The sequence below is a fragment of the Cornus florida genome, unplaced genomic scaffold, assembly GCF_030987335.1.
Source record: "Cornus florida cultivar Cherokee Brave unplaced genomic scaffold, ASM3098733v1 CherokeeBrave_3.0.0_Hap2_Chr11, whole genome shotgun sequence".
Lineage (NCBI taxonomy): Eukaryota > Viridiplantae > Streptophyta > Magnoliopsida > Cornales > Cornaceae > Cornus > Cornus florida.
The window spans coordinates 122,088,317-122,109,402 of NW_026775581.1; the positions used below are offsets into that span (position 1 = coordinate 122,088,317).

General features: G+C 39.1%; 1 pseudogene; it reads right to left on the minus strand.

Annotated features, from left to right (window-relative positions):
- Nucleotides 1-8,335: 8,335 nt before the first annotated feature.
- On the minus strand, nucleotides 8,336-10,888 carry LOC132282022 (UDP-glycosyltransferase 91D2-like; annotated as a pseudogene).
- Between the last annotated feature and the right edge of the window lie 10,198 nt (nucleotides 10,889-21,086).

Genomic DNA, 21,086 nt, shown 5'->3' on the forward strand with positions numbered 1-21,086 from the left:
AAATAAATAAAATAATTAATTAAACACTTAAATTAAAATAACTAATTACATGAAGCATATAAACAAATAAGAATGTACAACTAAGTCACATCATATCAACACGTCAACAATTCAATCAATAATTAAGTGCAAAAATAATCAATCATCCTACCAATAATTCACGAAATATAAATAAATAAAATAATTAATCTAAGCACTTAATAACACAAATAAAATAAAATAAAAATAAAATAAACACAATTAATTCAAATTAAATCAAATAAATCATTTAAAATAAAATAAAAGTAATTAATTTCAATTAATAATTCCTTTAAAATATCGGGGTATTACATGTTATATGCTAAGTAGGGATTCGTTTTTACAACGCTATAAGAATGGTGGTTGTTAATGTTTTGGGGATTCGTGGAGGTTGTGGTAGGTAAAGATCACCGTAATGCCACTATGGTTTGGACGGAGGATTTTGTGCTGGTAAGTACTTATTATAATGACGCTGGGAGAGGAAAGCTTCATCAGTTTACTTGTAAACAAGACATTTTTCTTAGGAGTGTCATTTGGAGGGGTTGCTAGAGTTGCACTTAGAGGAGGAACCAAAGGTTCTACACTGTATAAAATGTGAAATTTTTTTTTAGGGTCACCATTCGCAACAATTAGCTGTTGCTATAGTACTGATGACTATAAGGAGGATAGGAAACGTTCCATATTCAATTGAAACGAGACAAGGAGTCAGTTTGACACTTACCTATATTGGAGAAATATGATGCGTCAAGGATAGGAATGAGAGACCGAACGTCTATAGAAGGAAGCGGTGCACGGTGTGTGTGGAAAGTCATAGTGAATTGACTTTCGCTGAATGGAATTACCGATTGATTTTATTATCAGTATGTTTATCACTAACTGGTGATGCATCGCTACAGTTACAGGATTAGCTTTTGAGGATGCTCCAATGTAAGCAATGGGTGTAAACAAAAGCTAGTGGTACCAGACCAGTTGGTACTTCCTGTAGACAAATGGGAAGAATGATGCAAGGACTGAGATTCACAACTCGTAGTTCTTTATTCATCCTGGTGAAAACAAAACGCTTCATGGTATGAAGCTGAGGTTTGGGGAATCGGTAAGTAGAGGGACGTAGTGATTTTGACACCATCTCTAATATGATTGAGCTGGACTATTCAAGATTACTAGATCCCTGTAGACATTTTTATGTTCAGGAGGAAATGATAGAACCTTTTTACGGATTTAAATAAAGGGGTACTGACTTTTACAAAGGGTAAGGATTTTGGTTGGGATGTTGGATCGGTTCTATATCGTAGTTGAAGTTTCAGTCTGTATAACAATGACACGGGCTGTTATCACAGAAAATAAGGAAGTCAACTGCACATATTAGGGTTGATCTTCGTAGAGGTGTTACCTTACTCAGTTAGAGCTTAAGGTACTTACGGGAGATTAGTAGTTTTTGTTAGTGCTGTCAGAAGGAATGCGATTGCACAATCGGCACTTCTTCTTAATGCACTCGGACAATTATAAAGGTGCATCAGGACATCGACTGTCTGGCTACGTGAATCGGATGATGTAAGACATGTTTAATTTATCTATATGGATTGGTTGTTTTACTTATGTTATGCAGTTGCTATGCATGCTCGGACTATAGGTGATTCAGTTCTTTGTTAAGTTTAAAATCGGTATATGGTTTATTTGCCAAAGGCATGGTTGAATTGTCGACATGGTTGATTTGCAAAGGTTTAACACGATATACAAAAAAAAGGGCATAGTTTATTTGCCAAAGTATAAATAACTATACTTAGGGAGGCATTGGTTAGTTGCCAAGATATGACTCAATCTGTTCGTACTGATAGAGATGAGTCCACACGAGAACGGAAATGAATTTTAATGAAAATAATTCAGAGTTTCGTGAATTCCGACGGAATTCCTTTTGTTAAGGGGGAAGAATGTAATAACCCTATTTTCCAAAAGGATAAAATTGGAATTTAAAGTTTATTTTTGCGCATTTTTAATTGTTTTTGTGTCTATTTGTTTTCATTTTTATTGATTTAATTGTTAATTGTGTATTTGAATTTACCTTATTTGATTAATTAGTCTATTTAATTTAATTGTGGTTAGTTGCTTTGTTAAGTATATATTTTATTTTATTCAATTGGATGGGTTGGATTACATGGGTACGGTTTAATACTCATGATTTTATATACATGTATATATAGGGATTTATGTAACTATTAATAGTTAAATTAGAATTAATTACTATTAAAGGAATATTATAAATTTAGGGTTTCGTTTATTCTCATGAGTTAGCTGACTTAGGATAATTTTATTTGTCCCGTCTCTTCTCAGAATTAGAATTAGGTTTTCTTGACGCCTATATAAATACAACAGTAGATCATCTTAGGGTTTTGAATATAGCACAGACGATATTCACATATATAAGGGTGTATGCTACAGAGAAGTACTTGAGAGTTTTGAGAGAAACAGAGAGAGTTTCAGAGGGAATTACATAGAGGGATAAAAGGAAGAAGTCTAGGGTTTTGCCTTAGGCTAGGGTTGAACCAAGGAGGAGGAGGAGCAGTGGTTGGCTCGAGGATAAAACCAAGAGCAACAGAGGTGGCACAATCATCGGAGATTTCATCGAAAAATTCAGAAACGGTTAAGGCAAGTTTTATTCTCTTTCTCCCTTTGGCCTGTGTTCACTGCATTCGCAGATGTTCTCTAAGATCTTAAACGGCTATTAAACGGATCATGCATGCTTAGTATAAGTTTAATTAAGTATCTGTGTGTGTTGAAATTTAAACTGAAATTGTTCTTGCACGTTTGGTTTCACTTTTAACTCCGTGAGCATGTTGATACGGTAATAGTTTTGATTTTTTTTGTAATGCAAATTGTGGTAAACAAATGACTGGATTATTATCTGGATATAAGTGAAGACTTTTAGGATCAGTTTTAATTAAGAATAGAAGAGGTATAAGCGGCCAGAGATGAAGCAGAAGCCGTAAGAATTGCAGAAGGTTTAGAGGCTCTCAAAGGGGAGAGAGCCGGCTCTAGGCAAGGGGAGCCGGTTTCCCCTTGTGGAAAAGTCGGCTCTAGGCTGATTTAAGCCTGCTCCAGGATTTTAGAGCAGGCTCTGTGGTTTTGGGTGTTACAGTGTGTGTTACAGCAGCTTAAAAACTTAGAGAAGGCTCTTAAAAACTTAGAGAAGGCTTTATCCACTTAGAAAAGGCTCTTGAAAACTTAGAGAAGGCTCTCCCTTAGTTGGAGATGGCTCTAGGTAGCTTAGAGCCTTCTCCAGTTTTTTTTAGAGAAGGCTCTATGATTTTGTGCAAGACAGAAGGTTAATTTCATTTTATTTGGTTCAAACTGGCTTATTTTCAGCTGTGTTTAGGTTACCGTGATGGTTTTAAATCTTAATTCATGGAATATTAAAGCCCTAGGATGCATTAATTTATTTATATGCTAATGGTTTAAACCGTGGGAAAATCCGAAGCAAGTCGCAGGCTGTTTACGGACTTGACGGACCGAAAGGATTTAATTGTGCAAATGGTGTCTAGAAATTTAAAAGGGGTTAGAACATGGATTTTAATCATTGTACCATGCTACATTAGAGCCACACTTGATAAATTAATGTCTCTGACATCATGGATTTAACCGTAGGAATGTATACAACGGTACAGGCGGTTAACGGTTGGAAGAAGTTTAATTGCCTAATTTAGGTTTAGCAATTTAACGGAGTATGTATGCGTTTGTAAATCTTATTTTGGTTGCACGCTAGGATCATTTAATTAATAAGTTTGATTTATGCATATCCTAAATGTTAGTTGTTGAAATACTAAATTTGTTTCTGCAATGCATGGATTTAAGCTTGGAATTTTAATTGCTGTAATATTAAGTAATACACTGCAATTATTTGGATTAGGGTTTGGACTTAAATTGCTGAACTAGTACTTAGGTTCTGTCAATCTAATTGGACGTTGGCCTGGAATTAATTGAAAAATTAAATATATATTTTCTGTCAATTACCGGGATAAATGCTGGAATTTAACTTGACGAACTAGTAGACTTTGTCTCGTTTAATTACATAAATGCATTCTGGATTTTTTTTTTAGTTGATGACTTATTTAAATTCTGTGTTTATCAACTATATGGATAACGTGGACTTTATTTGATGTACTATATAAAATGTGGCATCATTTACGGATCATTTGCATGTATGCACAGGTATGGGACGGTATCATATGTAGGGATGGATTAGGTCACAACGCTAATTCCTACCTATTCATACATACGGAATGGATTAACTAAAACAGTTAAATCCTACATGGTTTCATGTCCTGTCAACTAAAACAGTTGAACGACATATTGGATGGTTGTTTATACTTCTGTATTAGGAAGAATAGGGATTTAATTTAAATATTTAAATCCGGATTACAGGTTGTGTCTTGAGCGATGAACAGTTGACCGGCACAACATTGTATTTGGTGGGAACTTATATATATAATTGGGATAGGGATTTAATTGAAACACTTAAATCTTAATTTTATGTCGTGTCATGGCAATGAACAGTTGAGCGGTACTACATTGGTTTGGATAGAAATTTATATATATAAATTATGGTACCGCGATCTGAGCTTGAGTCTCATAGTCGACGATTAGGGTACGTATATGCGGTAGGATGCGTAGCTAGTTATATTGGTTGGGGTATACCCTATTAAACTTAGGTAGTCATGCCACTCAGGTGCATATTGCATGTTGCCTTCTATTCAGGTTGAGACCCTCAGCATAGTTTAGTGAGAGTCCTGTAGCGTGGATATATATTTATCTATTACGGACTATATAGATATGGTTGAGACATCTAGGATGTATCTGCGTATCGGGTCTCTATTTGGATTGTAGTTAGGATAGAACTTATTCGTGGGCCTGGTCCATTATTATTTTTTAGGTAACGGACGGTTCTAGGTCTTAGAACTTGTTCGTGCTGAGCAGAGACGACTACTCATTCTACCGGCGACGTAGGAGGTTTCTTCATGGTTTAGCAATGGACTTCTTTTCAGTTGTTCGCTTTCCAGTATTGGTTTTGATTAGGGGTCCCCCAGATGGATTCCCGAGTTGTATTAGAATTGGAAAAGTTTGATGTATCAGATTAATACTTTATTTATAAAATTTTATTTTGAGGTTTTCAGTTTTGGATTATTATTCTAGTTTCTTTTCAGCAGTTTTATTTATTCCTGTTTCCTTAATTGTATTCTGTATTCGTTTATTACTAATTAGTTTGATATCCTCGGGTAATCGGCGTGGGCCTGGCCAACTTGCATCCGGATATCCAGGGGTATCACATAAACCCAACAGTTTGTGTTAGTGAGTGACAGGCAGAGGTTAAGAGATGGCTTCTGTTATAGAGAGAGAGAGAGAGAAAGACACTGAGACTTTGTGAATGATGGTATTTATTAGATGAGGTCCTTCACATTAAAGTAAGGCTTTACACTTTCTAGCCCTTTTGGTATTGTCAGCAAAATGCCACGGATTTGGACCTTTCCAAGCTCACGTGCGAGCTTAGACACTTTCAAGTCCCCTTGAAGCGCTAAGTCAGCCTACCCGAGTGTGCTAGCTTAGTCAAGACTAAGGCTAGACAAGTGTTGTAATGACCCTGTGGGCGGGTGTGCCGTGGGCGGGTGCGAGAGACACTGACAAGCTACCATATTGGCGAGTTACGGGTGCACTAGTCCCACATCGCCTGGGTAGAGGAAATGTGAAGTGCTTATATGTAAGTGTGTCATCTCCAATTGGTATGAGGCATTTTGGGGTGAAGCTTAAGAGCAAAACCGTGTGGGCTCAGGTCCAAAGCGGATAATATCATACCATGTGGTAAAGTGGGTCGTTACAAATGGTATTAGAACCTGACCCAGCCGGAAGTGTGCCGACGGGGACATCGAACCTCCAAGGGGGTGCGGGTGCGAGAGACACTGACATGTTACCACACTGGCGAGCTACGGGTGCACAAGTCCCACTTTGCCTAGGTTGAGGAAATGTGAAGTACTTTTATGTAAGTGTGTCATCTCCAATTGGTATGAGGCCTTTTGGGGTGAAACCCAAGAGGGGTGCATAAGTCCCACATCGCCTGGGTAAAGGAAATGTGAAGTGCTTATATGTAAGTGTGTCATCTCCAATTGGTATGAGGCCTTTTGGGGTGAAACCCAAGAGTAAAACCGTGCGGGCTCAGACCCAAAGTGAACAATATCATACCATGTAGTGGAGTGTGGTGGAGTGGGTCGTTACAAAGTGAACAAGAGAGTTTGGGAATGTATGAACACTTATATTACTTGAGAGGAGATTACAACTTAGGTTACATAATTCTACAATGTACAAGACAAGTTTAGAGAATTTTAGAGAATTCTATACAACTCTAAAAGAGACTAGACAACTCCACACTATTATAAAGAATTTTGAAAAGTTTCATACTTGTGAAAAAAAGTCTAGAAACGTGATGCCTGCGTGGCGTAACCTCTTAATTTCGGAATGTGACAAAAGGCTAATTATGAAACCCTTTTTTTAATCTATGCACCGGAAGAGCACTTAGTCATCCTAATTCTTAACGCTAAAACGCTATATTTGATTATTATTATTTTTTTTAAAACTTGACAAACTTATAGGAGCAGAGAAAAAGAAACGGACTAGAACAAAGAGAAACAAAAGAAAAGAAAAAACCCAACCACGGTGATGAAAGTAATTTTTAGCATTAAGGGACCTAGAGAATTGTATAGATTATTGTGGCTGGAGCTCCCAAAATAAATCTGAAAACTTCCACCAAAAACACCATCGACAGTATTGTAAATAGGAGGCAGCTAGAGAAGCTTGCAATTATGCATTTGACATGGCAAAGACTTGATGTCGTCAAGCACCACTGAAACCATAGTTGATTGGTTTCATAAAATTTCTAATTTAATAAGGAACATAAAAATTGCAAACTAACAAATTTAATAGGATTAATTTTAATTTTTTTTTAGTATATAAACCAAAATGATAATTAAAGACAATTCTAAAAAATTTGTAGTCAACCCATATCAAAGAACATGGGTTCCGTTTCCCTTCTGTTCCTATCACTACTCTGAAAGAAATCCTCCCAAGTGAAATTTAAAGAGAGAAAGAGTGGATTTTGACAAATTTTAAAAAATTATTATTATAAATAAATAAGATAAAGTACAGCAACATTCTCTAATGTTTGCAAAAGATACACATTTACAAATTATCTATTTTTTGAAAAGTGACACTCCTTGAAGATTTAAAAGTGGACAAAGGCACCCATATAACCAAAAAGTGGACAAAGGCACCCATGTAACCAACCGGCATAGAAAATTGACCAAATTGTCCTTTGACAGTTTAGCGGACCTTTTTAACTTTAGAAGTTAATAAAGTAGACCAATCTACCCCTCATGAACAATTTATGTATAAATAAATATATCATTGCTGTTGGATTTCGCTTCAATAATCCGTAAACCAACTGCTCTTTGCCGGAATCCGTTGTCACTATCGTCAATTTCTCGATCTCCGACGTAGATTCGCTGGTCATCGGTGTGAGCTTTCTTTTGTCTTCCGTTTGATTATCGTTGTAGGTCTACTTATGCCTTTTGGCCTAATTTGATGTATGTTTTCATCAAATTCTTTCCACTTGTTTTTTGGAAATAGCTTTTAGAACACATCCCACAATAGTTAAATGCATCAAGTTCGAGAATAAGTTTATCTCTTACTTGGGAAAATAAACTTCTGGAATAATATCAAGACTCTATTTGATATCTTGTATTATACTGGAGTCATTTCTAGTCCACTAAAATACTGTATCTTTTTTTCAATTTTTTTGATAAATGAATCTCTTTTTGAGATAAATTTTTGAAAATCGAGCAGCCATAATTGAGTAGACCCAAAAAGTTTTGAAGTTAGTTTTGTCTTCTAAGACATCAGAAAACTCTATTAACTGTATATCTAACTTGTTGGAAAAAACCTTAAAGATTATTAACAAAAACATATAGGAACTCATAAAAATAAAATACAGTTTTATTAACAATAACAGTAGGATCCTAATTCAGTAAATTAAAATTTGAACTATTTCTTCCCTTCCAAATCTGCCAACACAGGAAATGAAAAAAAAAAACTCCATCTTCTGACTGTCCTTCCACACATCAAACATCTGAAATATGAATTCACAATGGACTAAGAACTTCAAACCATTCTAACATTTGCCAATCAAAAAAACATATGACATACTGATTCCTCTTTTCCTCTACATTGTCCACAAGTAACAACTTCTAAGTTTAACACCGGCGTGAGTCACTGTGTCAACTCAGCAATCTTTGTGCACACGTCTATTGTTTTCAAGATAATCTAGAAAGGGCTCTATGTATCTGTCTTGGCCTTCTTTGTCTCCGAATATCTTCATCATCTCCCATGCGTTGTCCCTGTAAATGCTTCCCTCATCATCAACCATTATCAACCTCACCGACTCAGCCACTGAGTTCCTCGTAAACGACCCGTCTGACGTCTCTTTCTTCCTTTGGCATCTCGATTCCAACCTTCTTCTCTTCAAATACCCTAGCATTCAACCCTTGATCTACCAAGAAGGGTAACATGATTAATGGTAGCAACCACAGTGAGTCAGGAAACCACCCACCGAGTCATGACCCAGTACCCTGAGTTGTGGCGCCCAACCCGTCCAAACAATTCCACGATCCCTAGTTCGTTCCTCGAACCCAGCCGGCAGTTCAATGGAGTCAGACTCGTCTGAACCGGGCGGCTTTCGCAGTGCCCAGAAGAAGGGCAACCCAGATAGCTCCAACCGAAGAGCCAACTCAGTGAGTTGTTCCTGACTCAGTGTCACCTCACCTCACTCAGTGAGTTTTGCTCTTGGTAAGCAACTCACAATGGAAACCCACGCTTCATTTATTTCATCTCCGCTATCCTGCATTGAGGGAGGCATTAACCCCACCGGAATCACAGGTTTCCGGTGAAGCTCTCCAAGCAGATTCAACCATTGAGGTTCGAACTCCTCACAGTGTCTTATGAAAATAGCGTCACACCCGGAAAGGGTAATTCCCAAATGGTATGCCACCGAAACTCCTAACGCGTTCGGTTTAAAGAATCTCGCAATCCACGTACGGTGTCTCGTGGAAGCGATATGCTACCTTTGTAGGAAACGGAGCCCACTCCGGCAGGATGGTGAAGTGCTCCGGCTTCGTCCGTGGATCAGAGCCGTCAATCAAGGTCGAAGTGGGTTCGAAGAAAGCTAAGAACCAAGCATTGATTATTAAAAAGAAGGCACATGGGATGTTTAGTTTAGCTGGAAGCGGTGGCAACCAATAATGAAGAAAATCGTAAAAAATCCAATCGGGAGGCGGTGAGTTGTGGAGGAACTGAGCGAACTCGGCCTTGAGGCCGTCGAAGGCAGTCCTAAGGTATTGAAATTGGTCACCCCTAACGTCCAGGGTGGCTTCTGTGTTCTGGGAAAAGCCGTGGACTTTGGGCAAGGTGAGTTTGGCAAAGTGTATGAGAGGGATTAAGTTTGGAAGTAGTTTGGGGAGGCGTTGGATGTTTCTTGGGGTGGATATAAACGAGACTTTGTGGCCCTTTTGGGCGATGGACTTGGCAAGTTCTAGGAATGGTATCATATGACCAAACCCTAGCCATGGGAACATCACTACGTGTAGTTTGCCCCTGGAAGCCATGAAACTAGTGATGATCGGGTTTGTTTGTGGTAGCTACTTACTATAGGTGCTTAATTCATTTCACGCCCACTCGATATATATACTACACACAGTACAGAGAGCGTGGGAACATGATAGTACTGCATGCCGTCCATATCAATTGTATATATAATATATTCTTTTTTTCGGTAAATAAATAATTTGCGCATGGGAATACTGGCCTCCAGCAAAAACACTCGTGTCTTTTTTTTTTTAACCAAGAACTACTCCAGATAAGGTCCTTAGGGCCCACCCCAAAGGCACCAAATTAGATACTGCAGTCTGCCCATAATTACAGCACCAAGTTAGTCGAGGGTGATAAAGGAAGTGACAAGGCTCAAATCTAGGAGGATTGGGTGCCCAGTTCAATCCCCTACCATCTAATCTAGAGGTGGCAAAATGGGTCAGGAACCATCAACCCGCCTATATCCGCCCGTCTTTTAATAGTTATAAATGAACCATATTTAATTTGAGGATCAAGATGGATTGGGTAATTTTTAACCACCTAATTTGAGAGTCAAAATGGGTTGAATATGGTTCCCATATTTCATCAATCATATAATAAACACACATCTATTTTATATTATGCTCAACTAATTTATCTCTCTAAAATTCTCTCAGAAATCCCCCCCTTCTCTCTCTCTCTCAATTTGTCTCTTATTAATCCCCCTCTCTTAGTTTCTATCTCTAGAAACTTCTTCTAAAAAAAACAATTAATTAAAAAAAATTTAAAAAAATAAAAAATTTTAAAACCTTCCCAAAAAAAATAATTTAAAAATAAAAAAAATTAAAATAATTAATTAAATAATTAAAAAAATTAAAAAATAAATAAATAAAATTACTATTATAGTGTTGGGTCTGTAATACCATCGCACCCGCCGGACCTTAATGTTGTTCCGATAATCGGCCTCGATCTTCTCCACTCGCCCCACGTACGGTGGCTTGCCGGAGTCCAACGGCCGCGTCAGCACACAGTCTCCAGCTGCCAAACACCATCGGTCAGCGAAGCACAATAAAAATAAAGAGATTTAGAGAGAGAGAAGGAGAGTGAATGTGGTGGAGGAGAGAGAAAGAGAGAGATTACGTCTGACGACATTGTCGGCGCCTTTGATAGTGTAAGAATCCAAGTCTTTTTTGCCAGGTTTGGTCTTCGCCATCAATGGTTGAGCTCCGATTATAAATACAGTTACAGTACAGAGAGAGAAAGGGAGATGGATTATGGAGAATTTGTGAACTTGGTAGGGAGAGAAAGTGGGTTTGAAAACGAGCTTGATTTTAGGGGGCAAAAGTTTCAGAACTTTGTGTGTGAGTATGTGATTCAATTTAAATAAAAATAATTTTAAAAAATAAAATAATAATTAATGAGTTCACATGTTATAATGGATTGACCTGTTCATTTTTAATCTGTCTATTTTTAATCCATTCTGAACGTATTGAACATGAATCTTGACTCAAATTGATTCGTCCATTTTTAACCCAATCCAAACCCAACCTAATCCGCCTATTCGCCACTACTAAGATTCTCATTCAAGCCTCGGGGCCTTTTTTTATTATTTTATTTTTTTGTGAATCTTGATGACATTATTATCTCACATTGAACTCCGGTCATATACACCAAAGTAAACATCCTTTTAATATAAAATTATATTAGAAGGATATTACTGAAAGAAGAGAAGAGAATTTTTGACCAGTTGACAAAGCCATGTATAAAATTATTATTGTTATCATTGTTACCGAATATTATTGTTTTGTAATAGTAATTCTCAGCTTTTTTCCGTCAAAAAACACTCTGTATTTGGTTGTTATTTCAATGTCTTATAAATTGTTGCCTAGCCCTGTATATATATAGTTGTAAATTGGAATACAAATAATTAACTTACACCACTTGTTGTATAGTTTTAAACAATCATGGCATGGCATTTTCTGATATTGGTCAATTATTCTGGTGTAATATTTTTAAAGGAGTAATGATAGGATAATCGAAAAGGAATCACTGAATTAATATCGAATTTGACATGGTTGGTCATTCTTATCACGTGTTAAACAATTATTTTTTGAAACTGTTTAAGTAGATGAGGTAAATAAAAACACGATTCAATACTTATTTCGGGTTAATTCATCGGTCTCCCTATCATTATTTTTTTTTAAAGTATTCACTAATGTTAAACCTCTTGTTAGTGATATAGTCATCCGTCTTATTGATATATATACACATTACACACATCCAACAAAATTTGTGTGAATAAGAAATAGTATTATAAAGACATTATTATATTTAATGATATTATGATGGATCATTACCCCACTCATCACATTAAAAAGTTGTATATATCATATTCGGACTATTTATCATTATTCTTTATACTTTGTTGTTCATCTAATCGAGAACCTCCTTCCATCTGTTAGGCTGCTACCTATCGTTGTACTCATCCACAAGCAGATTTAAAAATTTTATTTATCTCTAGGGCATATTTGTAGGGTTACAAATGAACTAAGTTATTTACGAATGGTTGAAGTTCGGCTCGTTTAGGATTCAGCTCGGTCTCATTTGTTAAGCAAACGAACTGAGATCGAGCTTTAATTTTAGGCTCGTTTAGTAAATGAGCCAATTCCAAATAATGTTGGGTTTGGCTCGTATTAGCTCATAAACATGAACTTGCATGTATACGCTCGTTTATGTTCATGAACCTACATTCGTATATGTTCACGAACCGTAATAAGTGTTGTTTATATTTGTTTCTATTTTTTATTAGACTTTAAATATTTGAAAGTACTTGTATAAAATAAAAATGCAATAATTTACTAAAAGAGTCTAGCAAGCTTGAAAGCAAGCCTGGACTAATTACGAACATGAATTCAATTTGCTTTCTTAATTGAGCCGAGCCCAAGCTTGAGCTCAGTTTTTTGAGCCCGTCATGAGCCCAAACTGAGGTATAAATTTTTTAATAAGATTTTTGGAATAAAAAACATGAAAAATATGTTTGATAAAAAAAAATGTTACAAGATTGAAAATTAAAACGGATTGTTGTACTATTCAAATTGCAACAACAATATGAAATCTGAAATATGAAATTCTAGGAAACGAAAATTTTGTGTTCTATAAAACTTTAACAATAAGATAGAATTATAAATCATTAAAAGAAATATGTAAATTTTAATATCCAAACGCCACCCTGATTAACAGTGAACCAAACTTGAACTATCAATTCGAGTAATTTAACTTCAAACCAACTGAATAGCAACTAGAAAGGAAACTTTAAAAAATAAATAAATAAGTAACCCCATTTTCCCTATCCACATTAAAAAAATATATGAATTCCTTATGTACTTTTGTTCAGTCCTAGTTTGGTAAAAACAAAAAATTACATTTCGATCATAATATGGTCAAATTAAGAGGTTTTTTTGAATTGTTGCCTTGGCATGCATGTATTGTGAAGTTGTGGGCGGGATTTTGTGTTGATTTAAAAAATGGGCCTTGTGCGAATTTCCCACTAAAGGCACAAGGTTTGAGGAACAGACAGTGTCTTGAAAAAAACAAACAAAACAAAAATCCCGATTTTCTTTTATAACTCACTTATAGTGCTAGGAAATAACAAGAGATCAGACCATATATAATTGTGCTTGAATTGTCATGTATATATATATAATATATACAAAACTTATCTCCTAGCTTACCTAGCAAGAAATTTTCGCCACACTAATTATATTGCTTACGATCATATTGACACATTACAAGGTCAGTAATCCCATTTTCTAATATAGCAAATCCACTCATCTCTTTTTCTAATATAACAAATTCACTTTTTCCCCTTTTTCAACTTTTTATGAATGCGGTGTTTTAATAATTTTTTTATTATATTAATAAGAGTGAAATTATAAATATGTCATTATTAAAATACAAAATAATATTCCGTAATTAGTACACTTGTTTTAAAATAATAGTTTGAGAATATTATAAAAAAGAGTAATAATACACCACTTCCTTATTTCTTACATAAATAAATGAATTAAAATAAATAGGTTGAACAATTCACTGCAACAAATCCATGCAACATCATTTTCTTTTAAAAAATAAGAGTACTGCTATTTTACCCAACTCTAAAAAACCGATTTAATACCCCAAGTGCAGACACCGTAAGGAATACAATTTGTAGAATGAATTTCACTGAGGCCTAATGAAAGGCAGTCGCTGGAATTCTGAAACCTTTTGTTTGCATGCAGGAACGTGGGACTTGTTAGGGCTCCGCCAGTGAAGGTTGAAGGCTTTCAGGAATTGATGGGTGGGGATGCTACACTGAAGCATGATTCTGAGGAAAATAAGCTGACTTCTCCAAAGTAAGTATTACTGGGAATGATCAATATAGCTCTGGGTACTTTCTCTGCCTTGAGAGGTGCAATCTTTCTTGTTGTAAATCTTCTCTTCCTGTATATTTTGATCTAATAAGTACATTCGATCTAATAGAATGATTTTGTTATATCCAAACTAATACCAATCCAACCCATTTCATGAATAAAATGTAATCAATTAACCAACCAACAAAACTACTTGTTACAAATAATATCTTCTTGTTGCATCAAAACATATAAATGTTGACTAATCTGGCTAACATTGAACTTAGTAAAATGAAATGATTGAATAATTGAAAAATGAGTCACCCTTGTCCAGTTCAATGTCTGAATGACCGCCAAAAATCCTCTCAAGTTCACTGGGGGCTGTTGGGGTCACCCCACCAGAAGGTGGGTGGGGGGTGACCCCGAGTGCATTGGAGAGGATTAAAATCTCTGAATGACTGTTCTGCTAACCCCTTATTGTGGTAGGAGTTCGCGCGGATACTATGCTATTTCAATTGCTACTTTGCTTGTTGTGGGGGTTCGTTTTCGTAACACAATAAAATACATATAAATGATGATATCATACACAAATCTGAGTAATTCAGACAACATAATAGAATCTGAGGTGGACTGAGAGAGGTGGAAGCCCAAGCAAACTTGAGAGAGAGAGAAAGGATGGCAGTGTACTAAACACCATTGACTCCCTTGGTAAATGTTTAAGGGTTGTAAAAACAACCTAAGAGAGAGGCTTAGAGCTCTCAATGTCTAGAAGGTGTTTTCCTCCATGTTTGCTCTACCCGTCTTGGCCTTGGAACACTTCCTTATATAGGCCAGGTGAGAGGTTGGATGATGTCATTAGATGAAATCACATATGAATTAATTAATATAATAATTAAAAGAGAGAAATATTTTAAATAATTATAAAGCTATATTAAAATAAGGTTGATAGTTTCGGGAGTCAAAATGGTATTTCTCTGCAAATTAGGTCGAGGATCAACTCAACGAGCCCTGAATTTCAGCCACCAAACCAAGTACCTCTTGGATCCGAGGCAATCCTGAGTCCTGCTCCCAACTCAAGTCTTCAAGTTTTCGCTCTTCTGTTCGAGGTATAGTGACAACACGGTAAATAGCACGTATCTTTGATCTTGACCGTTTGATTTGTGGGCCATCGTTGCTAATGTGGCGTAGTCTGTTGACTATTTGACCAAGCTATGTGGTCATTGTTGATGATGTGACGTAATTCTTTAACTGTTTGACCAAGTTATGTGAGCCATGTGGGCTAACATATTTTGGACACTTACACTTGTTTATATAGTATATATAAAGTTGCTGATTTGCTCGTTTAGACTATATTTTAAGGACTGGTAATGTATGGCTTGCAGAAACACTTTTATGCACGTTTGGTGATATATGCCACTTGAACTAAAATCTTCTTTAGTGCACTGCGGGTCTAGGGCTGGCTCACCGTCAAGTGATCTCTACCATTTTCAGTGCACTAAATAGAATTTGGTTTATGCTTTTTCTTATCTATTCTGGGAGTGCCACAATTTCACAGGGTTTGTTCAGCCACAAAATCACCAAAACATTTTTCCAGGGGATGAAATTTGATCTAAATTTTATTTCATATTGTTGCCAAACTCAACTGTTGGCCAAATATCCAATGTGAGGTCATGGTTTTGATTCTGTTCTTTTGAAAACTGTGTCCAGACATGAACTTGATCTATGTTACTATCATTATAAATTAAATATTAATAGCCCCACAAAATTTTTGACTAACCTGGACCTGATACCTAAGTTTGCTTAATGGATGAACTAGTAGAGTTGGAAATTTGGCCGTGGAATATAATATGAGGGAGGGCGACCTAAGTTACCAAACCAGTGACGAGATACTGTTAATAAACGAAAGAACTTTACTTACTCCTAATAGATATTTGAATTTAAAATTGCTCATGCTAAATATTTTAATTTCAATATTATCAAGCTAATATATTTGAGGAGGCCCCGGATGACATGGGCCAGGTCCGACTCGCAAAACACAACCTTCAGTCCGAACAGCTGGGTCAGCCCATAGAAAGACACTGCCATATGGGCCGAGCGGGAGTAAGCCCATCAAGGGTAACTAGGGCTTACAGAGGAATAGGCCCAGGTCCAGCAATCAGAAAATATCTTGCAAGTATCTTGTAAATATCTTGTAAGGATCTATAAATAGGAGTTGGAATGAAGAGGAGAAGGATCTTTTTCGGGTTGAGGTGAAAGAATTCTAGAGGGAGAAAGAATAGTAGGAGTTTCTTGCATCTTCAATTGGCGCCGTCTGTGAGAAATCGCATAAAAGTTTGGTTGATCAATGAGGAGTATCGAATGGATTCAAACCAATTCGGTTGATCGAGACTCGATCTTGGGGACTTGAATCCAGATCTGAGCGATTGTGACCTACTCTGGAGGAATTACAATTCTTGAAGCTTTGGCAGGAGTGACTTCGGATCTACGCAACCACGAGTTGTTCGATTGTGGCAGGATCTGACGGATTTAGAGTTCAGACAATTCAGATCTCGTAAACAGTGAGCATAATTCGGAGAATTAGAAGCCAGATCTAAAAATTCCTACTCACGAAGCTCAGATCTACTCGCGAACTTGAGATTAATGCCTTTACTCCGTTCGGGAATAATGATAGGTGAAAGCTCCAATCCGATGGAGGCTGTCCAGCAAACAAAGCTTGAAGAGTTGATGAACTTGATTGCAGCTCTCAGAAAAGAAAATGCAGAATTGAAAGCTGGATTGCAGCATCGGCAGATACCTGCGGTTTCGCATCCACTTCCGGTCGGAGAAGGAGGTGTTCCATCTAATATCGCGCATCAAGGCGATCAGGACGAGAACGATCAGTCAGCTCACCACCGTGATGAAAGGATGATGGACAATTTGCCGCCAAATGTTCGTCGAGTTGAAGATCACGAAGGATCGACTCACGTTGATCCGCAGCGGGAAAGGTTTGACCGAGAGGAAGTGATGGAGGTTGATCGCCGTCGAGTAGCGTCGCCTTGGCAAAGAGAGTTCATAGAGGAACGGTCGTTCGATCCGTCTTACCGGCCCTCCATGGTTACTGTCACTCATCACGGTTCGGAGGGCAGAACCGTAACTCACAGAGCTACCGCTGGACTCCAGAGAGAGAATGAAGCTCTCCGATCCGCAGCTCGGACGGTGGATTCACCATTCACCGACGCGATCTTGAATGCGCCGCATCCAAGGAAGTTTGCTATGCCAGTCTTTATTCTGTTTGACGGAACGACCGATCCGATCGATCATGTGTATCATATCCAGTTGAAAATGGCCCTGAATACGGAAAACGACTCTTTAATGTGCAAATGTTTCCCTACAAACCTGGCCGGACCGGCGCTCAGCTGGTTCAAAAACTTGCCTAGGAGCTCCATTGGCAGTTTCAGAGACCTGTGCGATCGGTTCATAAGCCAGTATTATGGGAATAAACGCCCGCCGAAGGACATCTCGAGCCTATTCACGATGCGGCAGCACAAGGATGAACGTCTCCAGGCCTTTCTTACCAGGTTTAATCTCACTAAGAGTATGGTGATCGAATGCCACCCTTCTACGGCAGTTCAAGCCTTCAAGTTAGCCATGACACGCGGAACTCCCTTTCACACCAGTCTGGTAGTAAACACGCCGGCTACCATGGATGAACTCAATGAGAGAGTCGATGGCTTTGTGCGCCTAGAAGAAAAGGAGGCAGCTAATGCTCGGACAACGTCGCTTGTGTCAACCGAGGAAAAGTCCAAGGCAAAGATCAGGCAGAAGCAGGCTCAGCCGCAGCGTCAGACCACCTGGAAGGCCGAAAAAAGGTCCAGGGAGGAAGAGTTGATTACTCCGCTGAAGGTCACTCTGGCGAGGCTGTATCAGGAGAACAAAGACAAGTTTCATCCACCACTGCCAATTAGACAACCCCTCGAACAGAGGGATCAAACTAAACATTGTGCTTTTCATTCTGATTTCGGACATCAAACTAACGAATGCAGGAACTTGAGGAGGCGAGTGGAGATGTTGATAGCTAGAGGGGAGTTTGCGAGTTATGTTCAAGGCTCGGCGATGGAGCAGAATCGACCAGTGGAACAAATAAAAAGGAGTCATAAACAAAGCTCCCACAATTCGCAGCCAGTTCGTATAATCAATGCTATCCATGGTCGACCCGAGCCTAGTGAAGAGTCAGATGAGCTGCTACGGGTGCGCCTGCGGCAGGCGCAGATGAAGAAAAGGGTCGGCAATGTGACCACTCTACACCAGCAGAGCCCATCAATGCAGATAAAGTTCGACTGGACAGACCTGCAGCGTGTTCAACTGCCTCATGACGACCCGTTGGTAGTCAGTTTGACAGTAGCAGATTGTTTGGTGCGCAGAGTTCTGATCGATCCTGGGAGCAGTGCGAATGTCATGCCGAGGGACACATTTGACAGGCTCGACATTAAACCAGAGAGGCTCAAGCCCACCGGAAATCCCTTATTAGGGTTCGATGGGAAGAGGGTGGAACCCGTCGGGATGGTGGAAGTAGAGGTTCAAGCTGCAGAACGAGCTCTTATGGAAACTTTTGTGGTTGTGGAAATTCACCCCTCGTATAATCTCCTGATGGGAAGAGGGTGGATTCACAGAGTCCGAGGTGTACCCTCAACTCTGCATCAGGTCATGAGGTGCCTCGGGCCCGATGGAGATAAAGTAATAGACATTCGGGGGGATCAGGTCGCAGCCAAAGAGTGCTATTCCGTCACACTAAAGCATGCTGGGAAAGGAAAGGCGCCCGTCCGATCGACAAGCCCCAGATAGCAATTACAGGAACCTCCACTCGAGCAGAATAGGGTGGAGGAGTCAGCCGACTTGACCGAGGAGCCCCTTCTGGATGTGCAGATCGATCAGTCCAGGCCAGAACGAACTACCAGAGTGGGTATAAGACTGACCAGAGAAGAGCAGCAAGAGCTAGTGGATTTCTTGTCCCACAATGTCGACGTATTTGCATGGAGTCACCTCGACATGCCTGGAATTAGTCCTTCCGTATCCTGTCATTCCCTGAATGTCAATCCTAATTTCAAACCAGTGAAACAGAAGCAGCGAAGATTTGCTCCAGAACGTAATCAGATCATAGCGGAAGAAGTCGATAGGCTGCTTGATGCGGGATTTATCAGAGAGGTGCACTACCCTGAGTGGTTGTCCAACGTCGTTGTGGTGCAGAAGAAAAATGGGAAATGGCGAGTATGCATTGATTTCACCAATTTGAACAAAGCCTGTCCGAAGGACAGCTTCCCGTTGCCTAAGATTGATCAAATGGTGGATGCCACCACTGGGTATGAGCGTTTAACCTTTCTGGACGCATATTCAGGTTATAATCAGATTCCTATGGACCCCGCAGATGAAGAAAAAACTTCTTTTGTCACCGAGCGAGGAACATACTGCTACAAAGTTATGCCTTTTGGATTAAAGAATGCGGGAGCAACTTATCAACGACTTGTTAGCAAAATTTTTAAGAATCAAATGGGTAAGACTGTCGAAGCCTATATTGATGATATGGTGGTAAAGAGTAGGAAAAAGGATGATCATCTGAAGCATCTGCAAGAGGTATTTGATGTACTAAAGCGATATGGGATGAGGCTCAATCCGACCAAGTGCTCGTTCGGTGTGAGTTCCGGGCAGTTTCTGGGACACGTGGTCAACCGCAGGGGCATCGAAGTTAGCCCCGCTCAAGCAGAGGCTTTGATTAAGAATGCCGAGCCAAAGACGATCAGAGAGGTGCAAGCCCTAACAGGACGAATAGCTGCATTAAGTCGATTTATTTCAAAGTTGTCAGACCACTGCAAACCATTCTTTGACACGATTCGGAGCCATGGAAGGCAGGTCTGGGGGGATGAGCAACGACAGGCATTGACTCATTTGAAGCAATATATGCGGAATCCTCCAGTCCTGTCAGCCCCAGAACCGGAAGAAAAGTTATTTCTATATCTTGGAGTATCTGGTGTCGCGACGAGTGCCGTTCTGATTCGTTGCAAGGAAGGGGTGCAATACCCGGTATTTTATGTAAGCAAAACACTGATGGAGGCAGAAAAAAGATACTCAAAGGCCGAACGGGTGGTACTTGCACTTGTAAATGCAAAAAGAAAGTTAAGGCATTATTTTGAATCCCACCCCATAGCTGTTCTAACAACTTTCCCAATCAGAACGCTCATGCACAAGCCAGAGCTCTCGGGCAGAATGACAAAGTGGGCCATAGAGTTGAGTTCATTTGACATAACGTACGAGCCGAGAACAGCTATTAAAGGGCAAGCGGTGGCCGATTTCCTACTAGAGTGTGATGCCGAAGATACGGAAGAGGACCTTAGAAGCGGCTCTTGGAAACTTTTTGTGGATGGCTCCTCTAACCAGATGGGGGCTGGGATTGGGATCAAACTGCAAACCCCAGAGGGTACTTCCTTGAGCCAAGCACTCAGACTTGAGTTCCGAGCCACCAATAATGAAGCGGAATACGAGGCGTTGCTAAATGGATTAAAGTTGGCCAGAGAGCTACAGATCAAAAGTTTGACAGTGTATAGTGACTCGCAGCTGATTGTTCGGCAGGTAAATGGTGAGTACGCAACCAAGGATGACATGATGGGGGCATATCGTTCTGCCGTTCTGCGTAGAGCCAAGGACTTTGCAAAGATTGAATTCATACAGTTGCCGAGGGAACAGAATGCAGATGCAGACCGTTTAGCATGCAGTGCTTCGAGTTGCGGTGAAACATTGGCGAGGGTGATTCCAGTGGGAATAGTGACCCAGCCGTCCATTTTCGAAGAACCGATGGACTCGGACCCTTGGCAAGTCAACGTCATACCGTATGAACCGAGTTGGATTGACCCAATCATTACCTATATTCGAGATGGCGTTTTGCCTATGCAAAGGGATGAAGCTAGGAAACTCAAAAAGAATGCTACCAAGTACGCCATCGTGCGGAACCAGCTGTACAGAAGGTCCTATTCTGGCCCGTACTTGAAATGTGTC